The sequence below is a fragment of the Cavia porcellus genome, unplaced genomic scaffold (assembly GCF_034190915.1).
Source record: "Cavia porcellus strain 051 isolate PalLab524CR breed Dunkin Hartley unplaced genomic scaffold, mCavPor4.1 scaffold_15, whole genome shotgun sequence".
NCBI lineage: Eukaryota > Metazoa > Chordata > Mammalia > Rodentia > Caviidae > Cavia > Cavia porcellus.
The window spans coordinates 71,950,532-71,974,300 of NW_026947498.1; the positions used below are offsets into that span (position 1 = coordinate 71,950,532).

General features: G+C 43.1%; 1 protein-coding gene across 3 annotated transcripts in view; it reads right to left on the minus strand.

The window, feature by feature from the left end:
* The window catches only part of Ccr8 (C-C motif chemokine receptor 8), a 67,556-nt gene that overhangs the window by 24,936 nt on the left and 18,851 nt on the right, over positions 1-23,769 (minus strand). The window contains exon 2 of one of the 3 annotated variants that reach the window (XR_010039462.1): positions 3,312-4,307. The exons of the other annotated variants lie outside the window; for them this stretch is intronic. The gene's annotated coding sequence lies outside the window, so the exon portion shown is untranslated. Of the gene's footprint in view, positions 1-3,311; positions 4,308-23,769 lie in introns of those variants that run through there. 3 annotated transcript variants of the gene reach the window in all.

The window sequence follows — 23,769 nt, forward strand, 5'->3', positions numbered from 1 at the left end:
GTCTTTGAGACGAAAAGAACCTAACAATCACCTAAGGCAAAGGAGACTCTAGCAGCTAAAAACCACCATGAATGGAATTATTTTCTGATCTCTTTCTTGGTGGGTTTATTTTTAGAGTACAGGAATGGTACTAATTTTTATGTTTGATTTGGAATCTTTCTACTTTGCTGACTTTGTTTACTAGTTGAAGAGTCTTACAGTGGAATTTTTTAGGATCATGTTTTCTATGAATGAGGATGTTTAGCATTTTCCTTTCCTTTTAGAATCCCTTTAGAGTCCCTTTTAGTGTAGCAAATTGCGGTTCCACTTCATATCCAAGTGCTATTTTGGCTTTGAAGGCACTGTTCCATACTGAAATGTCAGTGATGTAGCGTGACTATTCCTGTATGTTCCCATCTCTTGATGAGGACCCTATTTTCTTAGTATTAATAGGCACAGTTGACTTTCTCTCTCTCTCTCTCTCTCTCTCTCTCTCTCTCTCTCTCTCTCTCTCTCTCTCTCTCTCTCTCGGTACCAGGGATCAAACTCTCACCTCCTGCACCACTGAGCTAAGTCCCCAGTGCACAGCTGGCTTGCAATTAGTTTCAGGAAAACCTGAAAGAGAACTGTAAATATACTACTAACCTTAATTATTAACATGACATCCCCAAATAAAACTGAAATACTCACTATGGCACTATTCTTGATCTTTATTTTATCTGAGCCCATAAATGAACTAAAAACAAGATTAGAACATATTGAATATAGTAAATTGTTTAAATTAAACAAATTACTTTGGTCTCCTTCAGTTGTATCTGGAAAGTGCTAACATATCTTCACTCTACTTACATAATATTATTACCTACCTAACATCATTTCAAGGTATACCAATATATCAATTTCATTTAATATCTGCATTACGTTTAGGTGCGTAGTCTTATCTTTCTAGGGACCCCAACAATTCTATATATGTTCTTTACCTTATTCATAATAGCAATTGTTTTTGCTAATGTTTGCAGCTTGCAAAACTGCTGTGGGTTTTGTCTCTAATGTTAAAAATGATAAAAGCGATGTTTTTGATAAACAGATAAGGTTTTTGTTTGCTAGGTTTCTCATACTTGTTTTAATCTTTCATTAAATGTATTCCTGTGTTGGGTTAACAAAAATTTTAATAAAAGTTTAGTCAAGTAAATTGTTTTATTTTTTAACTCTTAGTGGGCATCCAATTTGATATAAACTGATAAGTAAAACCTATTTCTTGTTGTTTATATTAAAAGTACTATTATAGACAGCTAAGTTAGGTAGAAACAAACAGGCTGTGAGATAGGTCTGGGCCCTAAAGGGCGTCAGTGCAGAAGATGAGGACACAGCACAACTGAGATGAAGGTGCATCTGTCCAAGGCCAGGCTTCAGGATAAGACAGCATGACCAGGCCTCCCGGCCTCCCTGGGGGCTAAGCAATAACTTGAAGACTATACTATAATTGGCATTACTGGGTCCAATCGTGTGTAGAAAGATGTCAGTCACCCAGGTGGGTGACCAGCACCTTCTGACCCACCCATTCTTGAAAAGGTCTTGGTTCTTTCCATGCACAGCTGCTCTGTGACCTGCTTGCCCTCTGAATCAACACCGTCTAACAGCTATAGTTGTAATCTTATTGCTTGATCACAGTTTTGTTCCATGTTGTGTCTGCCTCGTGATTTTGCTCCATGCAACGTCCTTTGAGAAGAGGCTCATTGGCAACTCACTTTTGGGTCCACTCCTGTCCCCCTCAATACAGGTTTCCTGCTCCTCGCCTCCCTTGTTCCTCGGAAATCATTCTTTGATTTGGGGGAACGTGCACTCGGTATACCTGACATCTCACAGGCAGGGAATTATATTTACTTCCCCTATATCAGGACCACTTCTTTAAAGTATGCGAATCCAGTGAAATAGTAGGAGGTTGTGTAAATTGTTGGAGTTAAGTTGTTGAAATGATTAAACTTGACTGATGATTGCCTTCAAGCCACCTGTGGACATTTACTTGCCCTTTATACATAAGGCTGCTGCCTGTCTCTCTTTACATACTAATAACATTTACACTAGGGTTGTGATATCTGCAGATAAATTGAAACTCACAAGGGTTCTTATCTGGAGAAGCAGCCCAACTGGCGTCTTTCACTTCTACTCAGAAACCCTCCCACTGTTCTGCCACGTAGACAGGCTTGCTCACTCTAACGGTTCATGGAAGGAGCTCATGTGGCTTTGGAATTCTTTGAAGACTAAGTCTTGTTATATACCTCGGGCTGACCTCAAACTTGCAATGATCTTCCTGCCTCAGGTGCGTGAGGCGAGATCCAACACGCGTGGTTGGTTTCAGGATTTTTAACCAAAGTTCTCACTGTAAAATCTATCCTGGTCAATTGATTATGCAAAAGGTAGAATAATTTATGTTTGCTTTCTTTCCTTTATGGTACTACCTCTATAATGTCTTAAGACATTTCTACCTCTTATCTTTTACTCAGAAGTAAATGTTTTGACTAATGAAAACGCAGTTGTTAAATTAATAGGCTTTGGACTAGTTTAGTTCAAGGTGGTAAGATTATAACAACTCTTCCAGGTATAAGTCAAGTACTTTAGGTAAGTTATACTTTGATTAATCCAGGCATATATTCCAGTATGTTTACCTTTTTATGACATCTCATCTTATATATACTGATTAAATAAATTATTTTTTAAAATTTTAGTTTGGAAATAACCTGAGGAGGGGAATGTGTGGTGTGTGTATGCTTCATGACCCTATTTAATTAGACTCTTTATTCTTAATTTATTACTAAATCCTCCTTTAGCTCTTAGAATTTTGCAAAAGCTTCTATAGGAAATGTTCTTGAATTTGGAAATGTGGCCTGTTTCAAATTATTACTTGAGTTTTATGACTTTCTTCAGGTTTGCTAATGATGGTGTTGTCTCTGCTAAATTGGTAAAACATGGTAAAGGTTACTAAGCATTAATGATTCTAAAACAGGCTTTTCTAATGGGATGCAGAACACTGCCTGGTGCTTTGACTTTTAATGTTTCTGGTAGTATTTTAGCCACTAATTTTGTTACAAAATTATTTATGTTTAGGGCTAAGTATAGTGGGGTAACTAACACCAATTTGTGTCTTAGCTATCAGGTCCTTATACGTGCTAAGGTTACCTGCATAGTTTACATTTACTCTGCAAAACAAGGATGCACTGTGGTGGCCAAAATATTTGCAAGGTGCCCACTGATTTCCAGTTCATAGAGTGGAGAAACCTGCAGGGGACAGGAAGTCCTGCAAGAGAGCAAGAAAACACACTGACACCTACACATATTCTCACTTTCCAAACCCAAGGGTTCTTCCGTTGGTCTTTTCTTTAATCTAAATTTTAAATTCTTTAACATTTTAACATGAAATTTTTACATTTCCTTTAGAGACAGGAAGCCAACTAAGTTCCAGCATGCCTACAGGGATTCTGTAACACATTGCAGCAAAAACTGGGGCAGGAGCATGCAGGGCCTTGTGGGGTGCACACGGAGTAGGTGAGCTCAGGGGGCTGGAGGGTCCATCCCCAGGTGGGAGCAGGACATGCAGAGGCAAGCAAGGAGGGAGAGATCAGCGGGAGCTCCTGTGCATGGGAGAGCACGCAGGAGGGTGGGGGTACGTGCGGGAGCAGGTGCGCTCAGGGCCACTTGGGTCTTGATTTCAAGACAGGGATGATCCGCAGACACATGAGCCAGCACCGTCTAGGCCCTGGAGCAACACTCTTTACACTGGCACGTTGCTCTTGGATTCTGCTTACCGACCAGATGGAATGCGTGTAAGTGACTTGCCCGAGTCACAACAGAGCTCCTGCAGGACAGACTCTCAAGCCCTTCTGGGCTGGGTGGCCTAAAGGGGTACATGGGCCAGCAGCCTGGGGGGGCTCTGCTTAGGAGGATGAGGAGGCAGCGTGGACAGGAGTATGAGAAACTGCTGGCAATTGGCGTGGGAAGTAATGAAAAAAAGAGAATCAGACTTTCTTCACAACCTCAAATGTATCAGGGACCACGATTTGTCAACTAATTTATCCCCACAGTTTCATGAGGTTGATGCTTCTGCTCATCACATAACAACTTTAATGGTTCTTATATAATGTCTTATCCAGAAGAAAGTGTCCAATAGATACATAGTCCTCTCCTCTAGTGCCCCATCTCATAGGCCACGTACTCCAAAAGAGTTTGAGCAACTTAACCAAAGTCAGAAGGCTCAGTGGAATTTAAGTCTCAGGTCTACCAGGCTCCACATTCTTCATTTTTTCCATCACTCTGTTCTGTCTGAGGAAGTACTGGAAGAGAACAGATGGGGTTGGAGGCGTCCATTAAAGGGTCAAGTTTGCAAGGTGTTGGGGCAAAGTATTTTTAATATGTGCCATAGGAAACTTTCTGTCCTTTGGTACAAAAAAATGCACCAGGTTGGATTCTATCTCCCCCAAATTCAGCTTTTCTCTCATAATCTCAAGGTGTGGCCTTACTTTAAAATAGGATCATTCTGGACACAATTATTAGATGAGGTTATAACAGTGATGCAGACAAACAAGGAGATTTACAAACCACTGGATGCCAACGAGTGACAACAGTGCCAGCAAGAGAGAAACCAGGGACAAATTTCCCCTTAGCTCCTTTTGACTGTGCACTTTCGGCCTTCAGAATTGTGCAGGCTTCGTGCAAGTATCAACTATGTTCCAATTGTCCGCTTACACAGACTCTGCATCACAGGTGTGCAGAGAATTGACACACACACACCTTTCCTTCCTTCCTTTGCACAGATCAAAGTAGCCACAATCCAGCCACTGGGGCCGTCATATCCTTTGCAGTAGAACAAAGGTGTCTGTGGCTGGATGGTGGTGATTCTGGAAAGCGTTTTTATCAGCAAGCATCTTACAAGCTAGCAAGAGGTCCAGAGTGCAGATAGGAAGGGGCACTGCCCACTGTGTGTTTCTGCCTGCACAGAGAAGTAGATTGCTTTGTGCATGCAGGTATTAATGCCCTTTGATTTCAGCAAGCCTGTATTCTAAGACCATCAGTTCAGGCCCAGGTGCACCGGTAGGAATTACTGTCTAACAGATAGCTACTGTGCCTGTGCTTTTCAAGTGCTAGTTCATTTTTCTGGCTGAACGTTTTATGGGAAGGATGAGAAACTGCAAGAGGAGGAGGCAGAAGGGGACAAGTAGGAGAAAGCTGAGCCCCAGAGGGGTGAGTATGGCACGCATGTTGGAGAGATAAAAAGAGGCAGGGAAAACTCAACTGTCGATGCACACAGAACAAAGAAATAGGGAGACCAGCAGGCCGCAGTGGTGCAGGAAAACCTCACACACTTCCTGCCGTCTCTCTCAGACTCACCTAACCAAACCTAAGTTCTCCTCAACTCACGATCCACTTGCTGCAGAGCTGCGCCCACATGGCCCCCAGTTGAGACACACAGCTCTCCTTCCTGGCCGCTCTGACAACAAGCCTCACGCAGGCTGTCTGCTCTGCGTGGCGATTCTGCTGCAAGTCTCTGGTCAAACTGGCACCTCGCACCCCGTGCCGGGGCCTCAATCCTAGCTGTGATTTCAGGGAGCAGGCTGAATCCAGGAAAGAAGCAACTTCACACACTGCTTCCCCTTACTCAACCCATTTCAGTCTGTACCAAAAGACCCCCGCCTCAGCCTTCGGATGTCCTCCCCTCCTCTCCTGGGCTCCAGTAAGCGACCCATCCACTAAACCTGTATTGACAGGCTGCTGATCCCACGCTTGCAGCACTAACCCAGCCCGCTGCTTCTCTCCTGAACTCGGTTTGTACATGTAGCTGCCTGCTCAAAGCTCCCACTCCAGGTGTCTAAAATGTGATGCAGCCCAACTAACGCTTGAAATCCACATCCTGAAAATCGAATCCTCGCCCTGGTATTTGCTGCTCTGTGACATCTGCCTCCTCCAGATTGCTCAGCTCCAAACCACATTTCATCCTAAACACCTCTCTTTCCTTTCGGCTGAGGTCCAATGCTTTAGCACATGCTGCTGCTCCTACCTTCAGAGTATGTTCAGAATCTGCCAGCGTCTCACCTGAACTGTTACCCCGGGCTTTTCTTCCTTAGTTGTGTACTGCCCCCTGACTCCAGCCCCTGCCCTGAGATCCTGCCCACCATCAGGCCCATCTTAGGTAAGGCACACTGATGCTCTGACGTTAAAATGTACTGGTGTTAGTCATGTGACTTTAGGAAAGTCATGCAACCTCCTTTTCCCTCACATTCCTCACTTCTTTGTTTTGTTTTGGCTTTGTTCTTTTTTGTTCGTTTGTTTGGATTTTGAGACGGGGTCTCAATACACTCCTCACTTGTAAAGTGGAAATTGTAGTGCACTTACTTCCTGGGGCTCTTGTGACAAGCGTCTCCCTCCCTAACAGCTCAAAGCTGCGATTCCTTGCTGAGCTGCCTGGCTTCCCCAGGCATGTTGTGCATTCCCCAAGGGACGTGCCTGTTTCTGGGGCAAAGGGAGTGGCCTGGGGTACTCTGTGCAACAAGAGAGACATGGGAAGTATCTTGACTGATGTTGACAGTAGAGAAAGAGCTTTCCAGAAAGGACTGCTTGTGTAATGGTACAGAGAGCTCAGAAACAAGAATCCAATTGACACTGACCAGCAGTCTTCTGTGTACCCTACAAATTACACCTTGTTTAACCTTCCTTACGGCTGGATGAAGTAAGTCCATTATGATTCCCACTTTGGAAGAGCAGGAGGTGAGGGAAGGCTGGTCTGCTGTGTTGCCTAAGGTCCCACAGCAAATGACAGGCAGCACTTGTAAGAGGTGGCATGATCACAGTGGGCTTCTCTCTTGCTTCCATTTCATACCTCTGTGATGTACATGGTGGGGGACGGACCAGGGAGGACACAGGCTTCCCTGGAAATGAACCTCTGGGAGAAACAGGTGTGTAAAAATAGGTGGAAGCTGAGAATGTTGGCTTTGCCAAACTGTTTAAATGTTACACTTTTTTAAAATAGAGGGGCCTAAATTATAAGTAAATAAGTAAGACATGATAGGAAAGTAGAAAGTAGATGTGGACACGAGGCTAGGGGTGGGGGAGGAGGGAGGAGAGGGAAGGGAGATTGCACATGACCAAGCGATGTTGCATGCACGTATCAGTTCCCCAAACGAATACTGCTATTCTGTATCACTAACAGTCACTAAAAAAATAGCAGCTTGTCAAACAAACAAATAATGCTGGCTTTGGGTGCTCCAAACCTGAGCCTGAACCACAGCTCTGCCATTTGCCACCTCTGAGAGCTTGGCACAGCGTTCGCATGTGCCTCAGCAGGAAATGGGTTCACGGCCATATCTCTGGCTGTCGGGCACAGGGAGAGCCTCGCCCCTTCCTAACCATGCATCACCTTGTTAGAAGCGTCTTCCTGTTATGGTAAAAGAGTAAGTAAGTGGCCTATACTTCCCGTCCTGCAACGAGGGGGTCGGTGTTCTCCTCCCCGTTACTCCTATAAACACAGTGAGGACTCCTGGACAGGTGACACGGAAAGTGGCATGAGGAAGGTGTCACTCGGATCCTGGGGAACGCTCCAGCAGAGAGAGAAGCCGCCCCTGGAGTCTTGGGGGAGTAGATGTTTAAAAAGCCTCCCCATACCTCCAAAGCCTGCTCTTTCCATCATTGACCAGGGAAAGTGCAGAGCAGTCAGACAGAGCTGAGATGATAACCTCTTTATTCTGTCCAAACCTCCCAGGAAAAAAAAACAAAACTATGGCCAGAAAAGTCTCCCTGCAGAGTGGCATGAGAGAAGGCTCAGTGGCAGTTAGGACTTTCACTGTCACCTGTCAGCAATGAAGTCACGCTTCTGATGTCCATGGCAGCCACAGGGGAACAGGTACTGGGCACCCTGGCCTCTGGCAGCCAAGCGGTGTCGGTGGGACCTGGGAAGGATACTGACCACAGAGAAGCTGCCCTTCCGCATGAGTTTCTACTCATAAAGGAAATAGTCATTTGTCAGAGTGTCTTTTCTATACCAGGAAGGAAAAGATGACTGCAATCACTAGAAGTTCTTATCACGGGGGAGGCGCCAGTTTTTAAATCTGCATGACCAATCTGAGGCTTACTTAGCCTGCTCTCTCTGGCTCCCTCTCCGTTACTGGCCTCCAAATCTATTTCCTTGTTTCAGTTGTGATAGTATCTAACCCTGAACTCAAAGCTACCTCTTTGAGATCTGCTCCCTCCTGAATAGTATTGTAATCCCAAATATTGAGTTTAGTCATGTAAGTATTGTAATCTTTTTTCAGATTTTTTTTACAATCTAAAAGGTTATATTTATAATCTCATTGATCCTAGACCTCTCCAAAAATTTATTATCTTGTGAAAAGGGGGGTGGCTCCGGGATGAGTGACCGTGAGGATATGTGAGTAACTCGAGCTGGTTGGCCAGGTGAAAAAAGGCACCTCTATGAACTGCAGAGATAAAGATATATAAAAGGATCAATTTACATAATCTAATTAAGGTAGCAACCAAATTGTTTTAGAAGGCTGTTGCTTTAGTTTTTGATAAGTAAGCTCTGGTGCCCTGGGGAGTCATAGCCTCTTTTCCTTGAGGCTCCTACCCAGTTGACATTTTTAGAGCTATTAGCCCTAACACCTCTCGGTGCTCATATCCTATATACGGAGAACATATGTGAGGAGACATATCTGTTGGCTTTAGAGATTATATACCCGCACCTCGCTAGCCTTATTTATAATGCTTTGAGCCAATTTGAAAAAAAAGTACCATGGCCAGCTCTCTACATACCAATATAAATACCATCAATATAAAATGTCTCCAAATAATCAAAGTCACAGAAATTGTTTTACATTCAAGGGGAGTCACTAGAGTTGTCTCCCACAGAGTGTCTCCTATGTACACACGAGGTAAGCATTCTATTAAACTGCAATTTGCTTTCCCCTTCTTACAGGGGTGCCTGACTCTGGGGATCCCAACAAGCTAGCTTTAGCCACCCTTCACTTTAAGGATTCCATGAGAAAGACGGAGGTGAAGTAACAAAAGTATTTATTCTGTGAAGCTTCAGTGGAAAAAAGAAGACCCAGTACCCCATGCCTGTCTGGGGTACTGATGAGAGCATCAGGATGTGCAGGGGAGGGATTAGAGCTGGGGCAAGAGGTAGGCTGGTCAAGCAGTCTGGGTCAGACTGGACTGGTTGATTAGTATCTCAACTCTGGATTGTTCGGGGTCCTGCTGGGGGTGTGTCATGGTTGATACTGTCGTACTGTAACTATAAAGCATGGCCATATTGTTCTGTATGCATCGTCACCCTGGTAACCTGTTTGCTGTGTTAACCTTTGTTCCCTTGTGAAGGACAGTTGTTCATGGAATCAGTCAGCCTTGATTCATCTCAACCTTTGTCCCCCTTTTGTGAAAGATAGTTGATCCTGAAGTTAGAAGACAAAGGGCTGTAAATTCCTGCGAAATTTCTCTGTCCTCAAACAAAGGTAAACAAAGGTCTTCCTCGTTCCTGTTACCCCATCAGCATTTACTTTGTGATTGTTCTTTCTATAAAAGACTGTCAAAATTTTAACCCAGTTACACCGCTTTGCAAACTCCAGCTGCACTGTGTCTCTGGTGCCAGCTTAAATAAAGCGCTCCTTTTTCTTTTCCAAGACTTTTTGCTGCATTTTTGGGACACTTCGGAGTCTCATTTTTGGGGTACAACAGATACATTATGTCAATCTGAGAAGTTGAAGTTTAACTGAGAGACTCAGAAGGGAACCAATGTTCTTACTTTGTAAATATCTTCATCTGCATGCAAATGAGAGCAAGGAGATTTTGTGAGTGTTGCACCTGCCCTAGGGGGTTGGGGTGGTGGAGATCTGCTTTTATAAGGGGGAGAAGAAGCTTGGAGGTTTTTTGGTTTTTTTTGTTTTTGTTATTTTGCTCTGGCTGCTGCCTTGAAGTGTTGCCCCAGTGCCAGGCCGCCCTGCCTTGGAGTCAGCTAATTATGGACTGAAACCTCCACAAACTGTGAGCTGAATAAACCTTTCCTTCCTTCATTTTGGACATCAAGTATTTTGTCTCAGCCACCATGGAAAAGTAACCAACACAGGTTTCTTGGGGTGGTAATTTGGTTTCTACAGAGAGATAACTGTTCTAACTAAAGCAATCTTGATTGTGAGATAAGGTTTAAGCCTGCAGGGCTGGATATTCCTGAAATTTGAAATAAGCCCAAAGGACTCAGTGGGAGAAAAGATTAGAAAGAGTAAAACCTAGTTAGGACAATTACTAAATCTTCCATTAATCCATTAAGTTCTTCCCATTAAGAACTATGTTGTGGGAAAGTCCCCAAATCAAGCCAAGCCAAACCAAAAGGAAGACTTGTTACACCAAGGAGATAAGTGAGAGGATTTTGCCCTGAATGGGAAGCTGCAGCAGGGAGAGACTGGGAGGCGGAACCCAGGGGCTCTATCTTGAGGTCACCTTTCTGCCCTAGGCAATTTACCTGTGGCACAAAATGAATTCCAGTGGGCTACCTGTGCATCAGTAATGCCTCTTAGGTACCACCCCAAACCTAAGCTACATGTATGCCCCACACCACGTGTCCAGCAGAGAGAAAGCCAGACCCCGGAGGTCATGGAGTCTCTCTCTGCAAAATAAAGGACACTCTTATTTCATATTTCTTATCTTTTTAGCCAAAAATTCTATCAATAAAAAGGCAGCATTTAATCCTTACACCAGCGCACTGTTGCTGTGTTCATGCCAGAGAACCATTGCAGGGATAATTCCTCCCCAGCAAACACCCTAAATCAGGAAGGAGGTTACTTTATGTAGAATTAGAAGTGGGAGGTACAAAGCAAGTGACCAAATGTTACATGATTGGTTACATACATTTAATCCTATATTGACAGACAGGCTAGTCTTGAAACAATAGAAATGTTATACTAAGACGCTGAAAATTAAAATAATCGATTAAAAGATAATTAGCAAAAATAGTTACTTAAAAGGATAGTTATTAGCAATATTGTCATTCTGTACTGAGCTCGTTACCCTAGTAACCAAGCATCAACCACATAGTTATAAATTAACTGACCGCATCATTCTGCTGTTCTGTAATGCGTCATCCCCCCACCTTAGTGACCTGTGTGCTGTGTCAACTTCTGTTCCCCTTGTAAGAGACAAATGATGCTGTGTCAACCATTGTTCCCTTTATGAGAGACAAATGGTCCTGGAATTGGCAGACCAAGGGCTATGAATTGGCTATCACCCACTGTGAAATGCCTCTGACCTCAAGCAAAGGGGAACAAGGCCCACCTTATTTCTGTTTCTCATCACTATGTACTTAATGATCAATGAGCTAATCATAAATGAACTATAAAAATCAGTCAAAACTCTAACTCAGTTGCACAGCTTTGCAAATTCCATCTGCACTGTGTCGCTGGGCCAGCTAAAATAAAAGCGCTTCTTCCTAAAAATGACATTGTTCTGCCCATCTTTTCCATCTCAGCGGTTTTGCCCCATTTTTCATCTCAGGGGCTTTTTGGGGAAGTACAACATTTGGGGGCTCTCCGGGATTACACGGGGACCCCTCCCCACATTTTTTCACCGATGGATCGGCTTGAAACATCTGTAAGTATTTGGATCTTCTGTTCTTTGTAATTTGAGTGTGTACATTTGAAGTTGCAGAGGAGCTTGGCTGGCTCCTTCTGCACTGGAGCGGTATGCCCTCCGGGACAGGGCTTCTAGCCCATTCGTGATTTGGGATTTTTTATCCATTTGGTTTTGTGCTTAGTATATTTTTACGGTGGAGCCATTTGTTCATTTAAATCTGTTACCTCAGTACTAACATTTAGATTTCTTTTTTTCTCTTAAACTACTGTTGCAGGTTCCATGTGGCTTATTGAACGTAAGGGTCATAATGAAAATTTATTTCCCTTTAGGTCACTGAACCACGGACAGAAAATCCTTTGTTTGTGTCTTTAATGTTGGTCTTGTCTTTTGTGGCACCTTGTTTAGTATTTTAGTCCTCAATTGATTATGTACAACCTTGGCATGCCTTTAAAAGTATTTTTCTGGTTAAAATGTAAATATATAACAATACATATATATTTACACATATGTATATGTTTATGGTTTTTAAAAATCATATTGGCTTTACCAAATAAAGCCAGGTCATACTGTTATTAAGCCAGTTTAAGTGTAACATTTTAAGGTGATAAAAATACATAAAATGATTTAATATATTTTAGACTACTAAAAAAGTTACTTCAAGGATTTGGTTAAAAGTTTTAATGTTGTCTAAAAGCTAGAAAAAGGTAATTGACTGGTAATAAGTAAAAAACAGATAAAAACAAATGTGTTCAGAATTTGACAGAATTGGATCAGTAAACCTTTACTGCAAAATGTTTCCATTAAAATAAGATTATATTCTAAAAAGGGAGAGGATCTGTCTTCACTCATTGCCCCACTTGGGATGACTACCAGCAGATTTTGCAGATTTTGTTTAAAGTAAAAGAGACAAAAAACATTCATGCTGCGGGATACAAAACAGTGTGCATTCCAAATAAAAACCTGTTCTCTGATCCTGAATTCCAGAACCGTGTTTTCCCTTTGTTCCGCCCTAATTGAACAACCAGAAGTAAGAAGGCTCTCATTTAGTATCGCCAGTTGTTCTCAGAAGCCTTTAAGGGCTGCCAGAAAGCCCACCAATTTGTCTAAGGCAGCAGAGATGAGACAATTGGATGATGAGTCTCCCTCGGGGTTTCTGGAGAGATTGCTAGAGGCCTGTTACATTTATACACCTATAGATCTAGTAGCACCTAAAAATGCAAGGGCCATTAATAATGTTTTTGAAACTGTTGGGCCCCTGATATTAAGCAAAAATTGCAAAGGCTTGAGATTTGAGAAAATGCTCCTCAGTTAGTTATTAGAGTTTGCTTAGAACTGACTCTCTCCTCCCAGCTGATGCAAGCCATTCAACAGATTCCAGTTCCTGTGACTAAAAAGCAAATATGAGAATTTCTAGGAGCCACAGGATATTGCCTGCTTTAGATTACAGACTCACAAGACCAGGCTTTTCAGCAATTGAAATCAGCCTTAACAGAAGCTCCAGTTCTGGCTCTGCCAAAGTTGCAAAAACCTTTTTTCCTCTATGTTGACAAAAAACAAGGGATAGCAAAAGAGTTTAGGACCATGGCAAAGGCCTATTGCCTATCTTTCCAAGAGACTTGATTATGTGGCAGCCCGATGGCTGCCTTGCCTGCAGATGATTGCCTCAGTGGCCCTCCTGGTAAAAATGGCCCAGAAGGTGACATTTGGACAAAAACTTTTAATTATCTCCTCTCATTCACTGGAGACTCTCATCAAAGCTCCGCCGGACCGATGGCTGCCTATCAGGCATTACTTCTGGATCTGACTACCATCAGTTTCAAGGGGACAGTGTCTTTAAACCCAGATACTCAGCTGCCTGATGATAACCTCTCCTTGCCCCTCTGATCATCTCATGGGGCTTTGACCAGACTTGGACAAATGAGCCACTGTCCGGAGTTTCATTGTATTTCTCTGATGGAAGCAGTCACATCTATCAAGATACGTGGGTCATGGGAGCCGCAGTCAAGGACTCTCAGATTCTATGGAAATAAACTTTGGAGCCAGGAACATCGGCCCAATGGGCTAAACTCATTGCCCTCACTGAGGCCCTCAAGTTGTCAGACTGATAGCAGATATGCCTTTGCTACTGCCCATGTTCATGGGGCCATTTATCAAGAATGAGGTTCATTGACTTAAAGGGGCCAAGAGATCAAAATGCTCCCCAAATTTTGGATTTGTTAGCTGCCATTTGGATGCCAAGGAATATGGCTATTAAATAATCTAACAGACTCCGCTGCCCAAAAAGCAGCCACAAAATCAGTGGGGATTGAGACAGCCCTGGCATTGCTACTGATTCCACCTACTCTATCAAAGCCCTTTTGCACTCAAAAAGACTTGCATTTGGCAGCTCAACTCTGAGCAAAGCCTGATATCCCCAGTGGCTGGTACCAACTACCTGATAATCGAGTCTTCCTCCCTGAGGCCTTCAGATAAAAACTCATGCAACAAGCTCATCAGTCCCCTCACATGGGAAGATCAATACTCACTGCTCTTTTTGAGATCATTTCTTTATCCCTCAGTTATTAAAGCTTACTCAGTTTGTGATCCTTAGATGCCCTCAGTGCCAGTTGGTAAACCCTAAGCAACCACAACAAATGGAAACCACTTGGTATCGTGGGACTATGCCTGAAAAACATTGAGAAATAGAGTTCACAAAAATAAAAAAGCCTGGACTTTAAGGGAATGAATACTGGTTGACAGCTTTTCCTACTAAGTCTTGAGTCAGCCCTGATAGCAGTTTCCCCAATTTGGCCTCCCTTTATCCATGGGGTCTGACAATGGCCCAGCTTTTATAGCCCAGATAACTCAAAAACTAACCCAAGCCTTGCAGATTGATTGAAAACTCCATTGTGCTTACCGGCCTCAAAGTTCAAGACAAGTAAAAAAGATAAATCAGACTTTAAAAATGGTAATAACTAAGATGGCATTAAAAACTGGCAAAAACTGGGTGAGTCCCCTTCCTTTTGCCCTCTTGCATGTGCATTGTACCCCCTATGTTGCAGATGTTCCCCTTTCAAGTTCTATGTGGGAGACCTCCTCCTCTTATTCCTAAGATTTCTGAGAAAAAAATTAGCTGATCTGGCTAATCAAGATCTTGTTAAGTTCCTCCAGGCCCTTCAGCTAGCTCTGACTTCCATCCACCAGTTATTCCAAGAACAACAACCTCTGCCTACAGCCCATCCTGAGGACGAACGTCCTGCAGTGAAACCTAGGACACTACTCATCAAGAGACATCACCGTGAGTCTCTCAAACCATGGTGAGAAGACCCTTACACCGTGGTCCTCAGCACTCTGACTGCCATCAAAGTCACAAAAAAGCCTGCCTCGATTCATCATTGCCACTTCAAGCCAGTTCTGGCCTCTGACAGCAATCAACCTACAGATAAGTGGACTGTTGTTCCCTCCAAGGATTCTTTAAAGCTTAAGATTGCCAAATGTATCTGATAATCTTGTTTTTAGGTGTTCTTCCTTATGGAGACCCCAAGGAGATACCTTATAACCCACTGTTTAAAACTTAGAAAATTACTGTGACTATTTCACTGGTAAATTATTGGTAGCCAATACTACTGTCTATGAGATAATTAAGATAGATTTATGTGCCCTATTAGATAACATCCCAGCAAAAATTAGACAAAAAAATGTTGTTGGATTTGCATGCCATGCTGCCTGATTGGTTGCTAATAGATACTTGCAGGGACCTATGTAGTCAAAAGAAATTACAGTCCACTGGCTGGTATCTTTGCCCCCAAAAGCAACAGCCAGCCTCTGATCATAGGTGTTCACAGTCCATGGAGACAAAATATTTTTGTAGACAATGGGGTTGTGAATCTTGTATCTCCTTGACAGAAAAATAAAGGGGGTCATTACCTTTTCCTCACTCGGGAGACCCCATCTTCTGTTCTTCTCCACTAGACTTCCTGCTCCTGAGACCTTTTTGCCCTCTGCGATTTCTGTGCCATCTCTAGATCCCTTCTTGCCTCTGGACATTGCTTATGGCAAATCAACTTTTAAATTCCTGTACAGACGACACCTTTGTTGGTGGGATGCTAAGCGCCTGCTCACACTGGACAATGTACAGGGTGCTCCAGGAATCTGTGTTTACTCTGCCTCCTACTCCTTGCACACTTCCCCTAATGCTGCACTCTGTAATCCTGCCTCTTCAGCTTTGATTTATACTTTTTCTTATCCTGCTAATCAGCACCTTGTCACTCCCAATGGAGCCTGGTTTGCTTCTACTTCTGGTATAACTCCTTGTTCCATACATCACCTGTTCACCCAGCGCCCTGAGCTTTACATATTAGTCCATATCTTTCCCCAAGTGTATTGGTACTCTAGAGATAATAGTAGGAGCCACTTGTTCCCTAGCTTTGACTTAAAGAGTCTGGTCCCAGCAAAGAAAAATCCTGTATTCTTACCTATATTACTGAAAATTGGGATGGCAGAGTCCATAGGTTTAAGAGTGTCCAGCCTAGTAGTTAGAGACCAAAATTATAGACACTTAAGTACACTCATTGACCAAGACTAAGCAGCCCTTAGTGACTCTGTCTTCAAATTAGACAATTCTTTAAGTTCACTGGCTGACATGGTTTTACAAAACCAACGGGGTCTAGATCTCCTGTTCCTAAAGGAAGGAGGCCTCTGTCTGGCATTAGGAGAAAATTGTTGTTTGCATGCCAATCATTCTGGGGTTATCAGACAAAGTATGGCCAGCCTTAAAAGACAGCTACAGGAACAAGAACAAGCCAGACAAGCTAAACAGAATTGGTTTGAACGATGGTTTTCTCTATCTCCCTGGTTGACGTTAATCACAGCAGCCTCCGGACCTCTGTTATTCTTACTTACTTGTTTAACAATTGGACCTTGCATTATAAACAGATTAATAAATTATGTTGAAGACCAGGTTCAAATAATAAAACTCATGGTTTTAAGGACACAAGTTTATAAACAAATACCACTGCTTAAAAATTCCATGAGCCAATGATTTGGATCACTAACAAAAATCAGTGGGGAATGTTATACTAAGATGCTGAAAAATTAAAATAATTCATTAAAAGATAATTAACAAAAATAGTTATTTTAAAAGATAGTTATTAGCAATATTGTCATTCTGTAATGAGCTCGTTACCCTAGTAACCAAGCATCAACCACATAGTTATAAATTAACTGACCACATCATTCTGCTGTTCTGTAATGCGTCAATCCCCCCCACCTTAGTGACCTGTGTGCTATGTTAACCTTTGTTCTCCTTGTAAGAGACAAATGATGCTGTGTCAACCATTGTTCCCTTTATGAGAGACAAATGTTCCTGGAATTGGCAGTCCAAGGGCTATGAATTGGCTAACCACCCACTGTGAAATGCCTCTGACCTCAAGCAAAGGGGAAAAAAGGCCCACCTTATTTCTGTTTCTCATCACTATGTACTTAATGATCAATGAGCTAATCATAAATGGAGTATAAAAATCAGTCAAAACTCTAACTCATTTGCACAGCTTTGCAAATTCCATCTGCACTGTGTCACTGGGACAGCTAAAATAAAAGAGCTTGTTCCTAATAATGATGTCATTCTGCCCCATCTTTTCCATCTCAAGGGTTTTGCCCCATTTTTCATCTCAGGGGCTTTTTGGGGAAGTACAACAAGATACATTCCAGAAGCCAGGGGAGGAGGCTCTCACAGAATGAGGATAGTTAAGGGCAATACCATAATATAGGAATTGTTCCAGAGAGAGCCTTGACTGAATGAGAGTGATTAAGGGCATTACTATAATACAGGAATGCTCCTGAGAGAGAGCTTTTACTGACCAAGCACAGGTCAGCCCAAGGTGTCTTAAGGCTTAGGCAATTACTCTGAGATTGTCAGGGTCAATTGAATTTACCAGAGACACCAGAACGGCAACTTGGTCAGAGTCTTCTAGATGTATCTATAAATTTACCATCTCATGAATGCATTTCTACATTTAATTTTAACTGTGCCCCAAAACCATAACATTGAGTCCATACTCTTCAGTGAACTAAATCGAACACACATGTCTGGATACTGAATCATTTCTCTGATGTAAGAAACCAAAAGTGTAAATAAGGACCAAAACATATTTTGAAATAGGACAAAAATATTCAGATGGGGAGGGGAACAAAAGAGAGAGGAGGGGAAAAGGAAAAAATTTTAAAAATGAGAAAAGAAGGAAAACATGGAAACAAAGCTTTCTAAATGGGGAGGGGAAGAGGGGTTGAAGAGAAGGTAGGAATATGGGGGAAAATCAAGTTATATCATTCAGGTACAAATTCTCTATGATGAATGTGATTGTTATGTATATTTAAAATGTACCAATTAAATCCAATGTAAAAATATTTAAAAAAAAAAAAAAAAAAAAAACATGAGCCAGCTGTGGTGGTGCACTTCTATAATCCCAGCATTCAGAAGGCTGAGGCAGGAGGATCGTTAGGAGTTGGAGACCAGCCTGGGCTACAAAGTGAGCCATGGCCAGCCAGAACTGCATAGCAAGACCCTGCCTCAAAAAGACAAAAAAAAAATCTATGAAGCACGGGATGTAAAAAGAACTGTGATGCGTTGTGTGTGTATGCCAACTCTCCTCGACGAATGTAATGACGAGCTAATGAGCTAATGAAAACATGAGCTAATGAAAAGAAAAATTCAAATACTATGAAGGGCAGAAAGAAAAGTATTTGTTCTTCCTTACAGGAAAAAGGTAACACACTGAATTCAATAAATACGAAAATACAAACTACCACTGGGGTTGGTCACCTCCCAAGTGCTGGGATTACAAATATGAGCCATTACACTCAGTTGATTTATTTTGATGTGTAAAAGTAATCTATGTAGGAAGAATGAACTTTTCCACAAATGATACTGGAGCAAGTCAACCTCCACACACAACAAAGTGAGCCCCATTTAACCTCTCACATTATTAGCTCAGTAATAATATGTAGGTAATCTCAGGTAGTCACCTGACATTTTTTGATCTAGCACTTGAAGCTAAGTAACTAGGTTCAGATTCGAATCCCAGTGTGCCTGTAACTGACTCCAGGAGTTATTTTGTTCATGCTACTTTATTACTTTTTGTATCACTTATTCCAACTGTATACACAGTGCAGGCAGTTTACACGGGGTTGATATTTTTCTTAAAATAATACCAAGCACAACCAATGCACTGACGGCTCCAGGTAATGATATTACACAATCACTTACAGTGTTCTACTTAAACTTCACCAAAACTCTAAGAAGGAAAGGTCATCATTATTGTCCTTATTTTATTGAGTAGCTTATTCCAGGTCAAGGAAGCTAATAAATAGCAGAATCAACTAACACCCAGCTGTTCAGACACCTGGTGGTGTGACAGTGCTCTGTTGCCAGACATACTCAGGCACCTGCTGCAGGCCAGAAGCTTTCGTAACTAATTAACATCCAGGACTCTTACCCAACCACTACCACTGTCCCATGCGGAAGGCGCATTCTCCTCAGCCACTGATGACTACCAGGAGATGGGAAATTCAAGCTAGAGCAGAGAGCCTCCAAGTCACAGCAGCAGGAGACATCTAGAAAGCTCCAGGTCACCGCTGCCGGGAGCCTCAGGTATGAATGAGTCAGTGACGTTACTGAGAGCGGTCGAAATCGTTCCTCTCCAGATAAACATCAAGACAGAAATGACAATGGCTATCTGAGCCATCAGACATGTAAAGGTTAACTCATCTGCTTGTGCTGGGGTGGAGGAAGATGTGGTATTCAGGGGTTTTCTAAATTTTAATATAGTTTAGCTTTTTCTAAAATACGTTAAAAAGTACTCGAAGCTGGTAACAAAATACAGCTTTTCCTTGTTGCGCCCCCTCCCGTACCCCAAAAAGATCATTTTCAGATCACTTGGTTTTCCTTTGGGGATTTGCCATTAAATTTTATACATTATATGCTTAACCTACATTCTTTTCAGCTCAGAATTTCTGTTTTCAATTGGCTGCCTGCTGAGATAACTGAGGGTTTAGTTCTCTTACTGGGTCCCTGTCCTTCAGCCTGCAAAGCAGTCACAGCGAGAAAGTCTCATCACATTTCCCCCCTTTAACCACTTTCTGTTTTCCTTTACTAGGTGCCTTCCCTCTATTTCCCTGGACTTCCATCCGTCTGCCCAGTGACACTTCGATCATTTTTCCAAATGCTTCCTGTGTATTTGGTTCCTACCCCAGCCTTCCCTGATCTCTCACACACACACACACACACACACACACACACACACACACACACACGCACACACACGCGTATGCACGCACACCCCAGCCTCATCCCTCCTGCTCTTTAAGGAGCAGTGATGAATTTCCCTTCTTTGGTTTTCAGAGTTGAAACTGTTTTCTTAAACCTCACATAGTTTCTGGGATCCAGTGTCTCTGCTGCCCACTGCCCTCAAGCTCAGGGAGAGGCCCTGTGGAAGGAATCAGGTTCCCTCAAAGCCTGCCCTCAAGAGGACAGGGTGGCCTTTTTGTCTCGCGACGCCCTCTTGAGGTGGGTCCGGGGCACGAAGCGTTTTCCGGGGAAAGAAAATGGGTACTGGCAGGAAGACTGCAGCTGGGTGGGGCTGCACCTGGGTGAGGCTGCACCTGGGTGGGGCTGCACCTGGGTGGGGCCCCCTATTCTTCTCCAGACTCGGAGACAGGGCTTGACCCCCGGAGTGAGCTAGTCCACTTGCTTCTGAGACAAGTTAATACATATATATTGTGTGAGTGGAAGAGATGGCCAGTGCTGCTTACCATGGCGCCAGAGGAAAGAGGGGGCGTGTCAGAGGTCACTGGATGTTCTGGGTCCTCAAGAAAGTCATGAACTGTTAACATCCTAATTACCCAGATGGCCTTACAGACGCAGGATTAGGATGGGGTGAAGAGGCACAGGTAATTAGAGGAGCCCCTGACCTGTATAGGCTGCTTTCTTGGTGTCCTCTCTGTTGAAAGCACCTTGGAGTGACTTTCTATGACAGGACACCTGGGAGCAATCTTATTCTGTTCTTGCGGATCTGCAAAGACTGTTTTCTGCTCTTGCACTCGAGATTAAATACAATTTTAAAGGTATTGCTTGTCCACTGCCTTTAAGGGCTTTACTTGGGAGCCAGGCATGGTGGCGCAAGGCTGTAATCCCAGCCCTCAAAGGCAGCAGAACTGCAGTGAGCTGGAGGCCAACCTTTTTATTTGTAATCTTTTATTCATTTGACATTTTCAGTGTGAAGGCTCATAACGTTCAGTTCTGAAAAACATTTCTTGAAATATATTACTAGGTTGAACCGTATGGACTTGCTATTCAACCTTTGTAAAAATGGCAATTTCATGTGTTTGAGCCAATATCCTTGATAACACTCCTTCTCTGTTTGCTTTTTCCTGCTTCGTGTTTGGACTGGTCAGATGCTAGCCTGGCCAGCCCTGACCTCACCGGTGCCAAGGTCTTCAGCGTGAGCCAAAGCCTCCCCACTGCTCTGAGAGGATTTTGACAGAGAGCTCCGGGATGCTGGAAATGGTGCTTGCACTTTGATTGCGAATTTCACATCTAAGAAGCTCAAAAAATAATGAAACATTCAGATATATATGTGTAAATATATTTACAATAGAAAAAAATTGAAGTTAATCCACTGCAAAATCCAAAGTAAGGAAGCGGTTGCACAGAATTAAAGACTTCTGAATGATCTATTAAAATAGCATTATGAAAATTCTTTCTTTCTTGTTTTGTTTTGTCTGAGGTCTTTGTTTTTTGGCTTTGCTGTTGTTTGTTTGGAGGTGCTAAGGGTCAAACACAGGGCCTCACACATGCCAGGCAGGTAGTTTACCTAGCTACATCTCCAGACCAGAAAATTTTCAATAATATAAAAATATTCTCATGATGTAAAATAAAGTTTTAACATATCCATGGAACTTAAAAGCCCATATATAATATGTTGTCAACTTTCTTGTTTAAGTGCACAAAACATAACCAGCATAGCACCACACACCTGTAATCCCAGCACTCAGGAAGCTGAGTAAGAGGATCAACCTAAGTTCAAGACCAGCCTTGACTACAGAGTGAGTTCAAGGCTGGCCTGGACTACGGAGCAAGGTGCTGTCTCAAAAAAAATAGAGATAAATAAAAAGATTACAGGAAATATACCAAACAGTGCAAGGTAAATACAAAAACAAAAGGAGATGCTTAAATGTCCCTGGTGATGTCTGTCCTCTTTGCCACAGCCCCAGAAGTCACCATCACCGCCTCACCCGGGGGCTGCTCCCTGCTGCCAGGGCCTGGCAACTGGCGCAGGGAGAAAGGAGAGCTGTCTTTAAAAACTTGTTTTATTTAAATTTTACAGTAACTTGGTTAGAGTTCAGTGTGCAACTATAAGTCTAGTAACAATTCCTGCTTAAAGACCCATGCAGTATTAGAATTCCTTAAAACAACCAAGATCACTTGCTTGTTTTACATAAAACCTGTATTTATACCGACTGCCCCACATTGGCCATAGTCCACCTCTCCAAGAAGAGCCAGTCCAGTGCAGTCACTAAGCAAACTAACTGTGAACAACAAGGCAAAAAAGATAAAAACTGTTTTGTTAACCCAGAAGAAGGAAAATGACCTTTTGTAAAACAAGCTTTTTGGTCCTGGGGTGATTTATCCTATTTTGCTGTGCGGTAGTGTGTGGGCCCTAACTTTTCATAGGAAGCAGGGGACTTTTAGTGGTTTGGTTTGGTTTGGTTTGGTTTGGTTTGGTTTGGTTTGGTTTGGTTGAGATAAGGCTTCCCTATGTAGCCCACGCTGGCCTGGAACTCACAATGATCCTCCTGCCTCAGCCTCGAAAGTGCTGATTATACATATGCACTTCTATGTCTAGCTGGGACTTTCTAGTTAAATGAGACAGCTGATCAGTCACACACATCCAGGTCAGAATGGCACACCAACAGTGCCACCTTGTAAAAAATGTCCAAAAGATCCCCAGATCAGGAAAAATTCCTCAATCCATATGATGATTGTGTAAACATCTATAATGAGTACATAAGGCTTTCACGAGCCTCACATCTTAGGAAGGTTTTCTCAGAGACCTGGCATACATCACAGAGAGAGCCTCTGTCCTCCAGCTCTTATGAAAAAGTAGAACCTTGTGCCCAAGACACCCTCTGTCCAGACACTGGTCTCAGAACACAAGGCTTCGTCTTAGCAGTCTTATCTCTGGATTGCATGCGATGTACATTACATTCTGCACTAATATTTAAATAATAATAAAACTGTTTCTTTCCTCTAATGCCTTGTTGGAGAGATTTTCAGGGTTGAGAAATTTGGGCTTTTTAAATTATATTTTCCAGCCAGGCATGGTGACTCACACCTATAATCCCAGCACTAGGGAAGCTGAGGCAGGAGGATTGTGATGAGGTAAAGACTAGCCAGGGCTACAAAGTGAGCTCAAGGCTAGCTTAAACTGCAAAGCAAGACCTTGTCTCAAAACGACAACAAGAAAATTTATATTTTCCCCACAATGCTACTCTGCCAATATGACGCTGGCAGTTGTGTCAGGGAGTGAGTGTCCTGGCATGGTGGTCCAAGTTGCTACGCCTCGCCTCGCCCTTCCTCCAGAGAGGAGCACTGTGGCACACACCTGGCCATGGCTGCCTTGTGCTGAACACTCTCAATTTCTCCTCAGCATCCTGTCCAGGTAGGACCCTTGTGTTCCCCTCCATACCTTGACTGTCCCACAGGACAGTCTATCTATTAAACCCTTAGAGACACCGTGAGGCTCCTGGTCCGCCTCACCTGTCCCCTCTTCCCTATGAAGCAGCTGCTTCTCACATCTTGAAATTAAGACTTGAAGCAACTTTCACTTCTCCTGTTCTCCACGCTTCTTCCTGACCCAGAGTACAGCATTTCCAGCTGTCATCCTGAGCACAGCCTGTGAGCGAGATCTAGCAGAGAGTGCGTGCTGCTGACACAGCAGCTGGGAAAGGGCCTCGTGTGACCTTTTCTGTATTCTGATGATTAGGAGAGAGCAAAGCTCCCATTTACCCTCAGCAGGAGGTGACTCAGGGCTGCGGTACCAGGAGGTGGGGTCACAGGGGCACCCTAGAGTCTGCCATCCCGACATGTCCTCCAAGACTGATTGGACAGGAGATCTCCACAGTGCCGTGTCCTGCACGCTGTCACCATTC